The 6,260-nt window shown below is 40.7% G+C and overlaps 1 pseudogene; it reads left to right on the forward strand.

The window, feature by feature from the left end:
- Nucleotides 1–2,044: 2,044 nt before the first annotated feature.
- LOC150006325 (keratin, type II cytoskeletal 7 pseudogene) lies at nucleotides 2,045–3,485 on the forward strand (annotated as a pseudogene).
- The last annotated feature ends 2,775 nt before the right edge of the window (nucleotides 3,486–6,260 follow it).

Below are 6,260 nucleotides of genomic sequence, written 5' to 3' on the forward strand. Positions count from 1 at the left end.
CACTGAACCCCCCAGATCTCCTATAAAGAATCTCATACCACAAAGGTGGGAAGTCAAAGCAGGCAAACCCAAAAAACAAAAACAAACAAGAAGAATCCAACATAGTAAGATGCAGAAACATCCTCGCAATGAAAAGAAAAGAGGAATTCCCAGAAAGAAAGGTAGATGGAATAGACATAACCCAAATGTCAGACATGGAATTCAAAATAATGGTGGTGAAGAAGCTCAATATACTCGATAACCTCAAAAATAACTATGACAATCCCCAAGGAAGTTACCAACAGCTCCAAGAAAATTACAAGGAACTTACGGAGAACTACACCAGCATTAAAAAAGACATAGAAACTATTAATAAGAACCAGGAAGAAATGAAGAATTCAATCTCTGAACTGAAAAACACAGTAGAATCAATCAAAAGCAGGCTAAACAAAGCAGAGGATCGGATCAGTAAGTTAGAGAAGAATGTAGAAAAAAATTCCCAGACAATACAACAAAATGAAAAAAGATTGAAAAACTATGAAGAAGGTCTAATGGGAATTTCAGGATAACATGAGACAAAATAATATCCGGATCATTGGAATAAAAGAGGGAGAAGAAGAAGAACAAGAGATAGAGAAGCTGATAGAAGAAGTAACGACAGAAAAATTTCCTAACCTGATGAGAGGAAAAGTCATGGAAGTCCAAGAAGCACAGAGAGTCTCAATGAAGAAGAATCCCAAAAGGCCCACTCCAAGGCACATCATAATTAAAATGGCAACATTGAAAGACAAAGAGAGAATTCTAAAAGCAGCAAGAGAAAAACAGCAAATAACATACAAAGGAGCTCTGATAAGGCTACCGACTGATTTCTCAACAGAAACACTACAAGCCAGAAGGGAATGGTCAAAAATATTTCAAGCAATGAAAAACAAAGGCCCACAACCAAGAATACTCTACCCAGCAAGGCTCTCATTCAAAATGAAAGGTGAAATAATGAGTTTCTCAGACAAAGGAAGACAAAAGAATACATCTCCACCAAACCACCATTGCAAGACATGCTAAAGGGAATGCTTTAAGAAAAAGAAGAAGAAAAGAGGAGGGGAACAGAGGTACAAAGGGAAATGAATAAATACCTGTCAATAATACCCTTAAATGTATATGGATTGAATGCTCCAATTAAAAGACATAGGGTAACAGAATGGATATGAAAACAGGACCCACATATTTGCTGTCTACACGAAACACATCTCAAAACAAAAGATTTACACAGACTGAAAGTAAAGAGATATAAAAAAGTATTCCAAGCCAATGGACATGAAAAAATAAAAGCTGGGGTAGCAATGCTCATATCAGACAAAACAGACTTCAAAGCAAAGGCAATAAAAAGAGATAAAGAATACTTAAGGGAACAATCCATCAAGAAGATATAACACTGATAAACATATATGCACCAACATAGGAGCACTCAAATACATAAAGAAAGTACTAGAAGACCACAAGAAGGATATTAACAGCAACACATTCATAGTAGGGGACTTTAACACTCCATTATCAACAGTAGACAGATCTTCAAAGCAAAGAAACACCAAGGATATACAGGCATTGAACAACACACTAAATCACATGGACTTAACTGATACATATAGAAATTTTCACAACAAAGAAGCAAAATATACACTCTTTTCAAATGCACATGGGACATTTTCAAAGATAGACCACATGATAGGACACAAAACAAGCCTCAAAAAATTAAAGAAAATTGAAATTATTTCAAGCATCTTTTCAGACCACGATGCCTTGAAACTAAAAATCAACCTCAGAGAAAAAAAAAAAAAAAATCAAAGACATCTAAACTCATGCAGAATGAATAACACGCTATTAAATAATGAATGGTTTAACAATGACATCAAAGAAAAAATCAAGAAATTTCGAGTCGGCCATCCCTGCCCCTATCTGTGTAAGCCGATCTGCCGGCACTCAACGGATAAAAGCGGCCAGGTACCTTGAAGGTCAGCGAGTTCGGCTTCCTCTCGTCCACTGATAGATCCAGCCTGGTGCAGCCAGCATGTCCACCCACTTCAGCTCTCAGGTCTTCAGCTGGCGCTCCACCACCTTCCCGGGGCGCGTTGCCCTGGTGCGCCTGAGCTCGGTGTGCACCGGTGGCTCCCGCGGCAGCAGCCTCTACAGCCTGGGCACCATGCAGCTGCTTGTGGCCATGCGCTCCGCTTACGGGGGTCCAGAGGGCCCCAGCATCCACGAGGTCACCATCAATCAGAGCCTGCTGACCCCACTGCAGGTGGACATTGATCCCTCCATCCAGCAGGTGCTCTGGGAAGAGCGTGAGCAGATCAAGACTCTTAACAAGTTCGCCTCCTTCATCGACAAGGTGCGGTTTCTGGAGCAGTAGAACAAGCTGTTGGAGATCAAGTGGGCTCTGCTGCAGGATCAGAAGTCAGTTAAGAGCAGCCGCCTCCCGGGCATCTTTGAAGCCCGTATAGCAGGCCTTCAAAAACAGCTTGAGGCCCTGCAGATGGATGGGAGCCGCTTGGAGGTGGAGTTTCGGAACACACAGGATGTGGTGGAAGACTTCAAGAATAAGTATGAAGTGGAAATTAACCAGCTCATGGCTGCTGAGAATGAGTTTGTGCTCCTGAAAAAGGATGTGGATACCGCCTACATGAACAAGGTGGAATTGGAGGCCAAGGTGAATGACCTGAATGAAGAGATCAACTTCCTCAGGACTTTCTCTGAGATGGAGTTGTCAGAGCTGTAGTCCCAGATCGCCAACACATCCCTGGTGCTGTCCATGGACAATAGCCGTTCCCTGGACCTGGACAGCATCATTGTCGAGGTCAAGGCCCAGTAGGAGGAGATTGCCTACCACAGCCGGGCTGAGGCTGAGACCTGGTATCAGACCTTGTTTGAGACCCTCCAGGCTCAGGCTGGGAAGCGTGGGGATGACCTCCGGAACACCCGGAATGAGATTGCGGAGATGAACTGGGCCATCCAGAGGCTGCAGGCTGAGATCGACAACATCAAGAACCAGCGTGCCACGTTGGAGGCTGCCATTGTTGAGGCTGAGGACCGTGGGGAGCTACACTCAAGGATGCACATGCCAAGCAGGAGGAGCTGAAGGCTGCCCTGTGGTGAGCCAGGCAGGACATGGCCCGGCAGCTCTGGGAGTCCCAGGAGCTCATGAACGTCAAGCTGGCCCCGGACATTGAGATCGCCACCTACTGCAAGCTGCTGGAGGGCGAGGAGTGCCGGTTGAATGGAGATGGAGTGGGAACCCTGAATATCTCTGTGGTGAATACCTCTGGTGGTGGTGGCAGCGGACTGACCTATGGGGGAGCCAGTGGTGGCAGTGGACTGGATGTAAGGGGAACCATGGGCAGCAATGCCCTGAGGTTCTCGAGTGGAACCAACAACCTATTCCATGAGGACCATATCGGCCACTCACAGAGGTGTCCTCAACTGAGCCTCACATATGGGGAGACCCATATCCCTTCCCCAACAAACACAAGAATATTCTCACCCTGGTCCCATCTGTGGTCCCAAGACTGCAAAGCAGTCTGAAAAATGATGTCAGAATAGTTTCCAATAAAAAGTCTCTTTCTGAGGTGTGGGTGAGCCCATGGCGAGAAAAAAAAAAAAAAAAGAAAGAAATTTCTGGAAACTAATGATAATGAATACACAACAACCCAAAACCTATGGGACACAGCAAAAGCAGTCCTGAGAGGGAAGTTCATAGCAATACAGGCCTACCTAAAAAGGATAGAAGAATCTCAAATAAAAAAATCTAACCCAAACCTACAAGAACTAGAACAACAACAACAAACAAAGCCTAGGGCAAGAAGAAGGAAGGAAATCATTAAGATCAAAGCAGAATTAAGTGACATAGAGACTAAATAAACAATTCAAAAGATCAACAAAACTAGGAGCTGGTTCTTTCAAAAAATAAACAAAATCGACAAGCCTTTAGCCAGGCTCAACAAGAAAAAAACAGAGAAGACCCAAATAAACAAAATCAGAAATAAAAAAGGAGAAATCACGACTGATACCACAGAAATATAAACGATTGTAAGAAATTACTACAAACAACTGTATGGTAAGAAATTTGAGAACCTAGAAGAAATTCACAAGTTTCTAGAAACATACACCCTTCCAAAACTGAATCAAGAAGAAGTAGAAAGTCTCAACAGACCAATAACAAAGAAGGAATTAAAATAGTAATCAAAAATCTCCCAGCACACAAAAGCCCTGGACTGGATGACTTCACGGCGAATTTTACAAAACATTTAGGGAAGAAATAACTCCTATCCTCCTCAAACTATTACAAAAAATCCAAAATAAGGGGAAAATTCCAAAACTCTTTCTATGAGCCCAGTATTACCCTAATTCCAAAACCAGGTCAAGACACAACAAAGAAAGAAAATTACAGGCCAATATCACTGATGAACATAGATGCTAAAATCCTCAACAAAATATTGGCAAACAGGATCTCGCAATACATTAAAAAGATCATTCACCATGATCAAGTGGGATTCATCCCAGGGATGCAAGGATGGTTTAATATTCACAAATCAATATACATAATACACCACCTAAACAAAATGAAAGACAAAAACTACATCATCATATCAATAGATGCAGAAAAAGCATTTGATAAAGTACAATACCCATTTATGATGAAAACATGCAACAAAATGGGAATAGAAGGAGCATACCTCAACATAATTAAAGCTATATATGAGGAGTCTGAAGCCAACATCATACACAATGGACAAAAATTGAAAGCATTCCCCCTGAAATCAGGAACAAGACAAGGATGTCCACTCTCTCCACTCCTATTCAACATAGTGTTGGAAGTTCTAGCCACAGCAATCAGACAAGAAAAAGAAATAAAAGGCATCCAAATTGGGAAAGAAGAAGTAAAACTATCATTATATGCAGGTGACATGATAGTATACATAGAAAACCCTAAAACTCCATTAAAAAACTACTTGATATAATAAGCAAATCTGGCAAAACAGCAGGGTACAAAATAAATATACAGAAATCTAAGGCATTTCTGTACACAAGCAATGAAATATCAGAGACAGAAACAAAAAAGAAAATACCATTTACTATAGCAAGAAGAAAAATAAAGTACCTAGGAATAAACTTAACCAAAGAGATAAAAAACCTGTACTCTGAAAATAACATAACACTGAAGAAAGAAATTAAGTAATATACAAATAAACGGAAGCAAATACCATATTCTTGGATGGGAAGAATCAACATCATCAAAATGGCCATACTACCCAAAGCAATTTACAGATTCAATGCAATCCATATTAAAATACCAATGATATATTTCACAGACCAAGAACAAATACTTCAAAAATGTGTATGGAACCAAAAAAGACCCCGAATAGCCAAAGCAACCTTGGGACAGAACAACACAGCAGAAGGAATCACAATACCAGACATCAAACTATATTACAAAGCCAATGTGGTTAAAACAGTCTGGTACTGGCATAAAAACAGATATATAGATCAATGGAACAGAATAGAGCCCAGAAATAAATCCAGGACTATACAGTCAACTAATATTTGATAAAGGAGGAAGGAACATAAAATGGAGTGAAAAGAGCCTCTTCAACAAATGGTGCTGGGAGAACTGGACAGGGATGTGCACACCAGGATAAATTCAAGATGAATCAAAGACTTAAATGTAAGCCGTGACACCATAAAAATCCTAGAGGAAAACAGGCAGGAAAATTTCAGATATCCCACGTAACAATATCTTCACAGATACATCTCCTAAGGCAAGAGAAATAAAAATAAATAAATAAATAAACAATTGGGACTACATCAAACTAAAGAGATTCTGCTCAGCAAAAGAAAACATCAGCAAGATGAAAAGGAAACTAACCATATGGGAAAACATATTTGCCAATGATATCTCAGACAAGGGACTGATCTCCAAAATACATAAAGAGCTTATATGACTCAACATCAAGAATATAGACAACCCAATTCAAAAATGGGCAAAGGACCTGAACAAACACTTCTCCAAAGAGGACATACAGAAGGTCCATAGACACATGAAAAAATGCTCAACATCACTAGCCATCAGAGAGATGCAAATAAAAACCACAATAAGATACCACTTTACACCAGTCAAAATGGCCATCATCAACAAATCAACAAACAACAAATGCTGGCGAGGATGTGGAGAAACAGGAACCCTACTGCACTGTTGGTGGGAATGCAGACTGGTGCAGCCACTATGGAAA

Source organism: Furipterus horrens, unplaced genomic scaffold (genome assembly GCF_987537825.1).
Source record: "Furipterus horrens unplaced genomic scaffold, mFurHor1.1.pri manual_scaffold_6, whole genome shotgun sequence".
In the NCBI taxonomy this organism is placed as follows: domain Eukaryota; kingdom Metazoa; phylum Chordata; class Mammalia; order Chiroptera; family Furipteridae; genus Furipterus; species Furipterus horrens.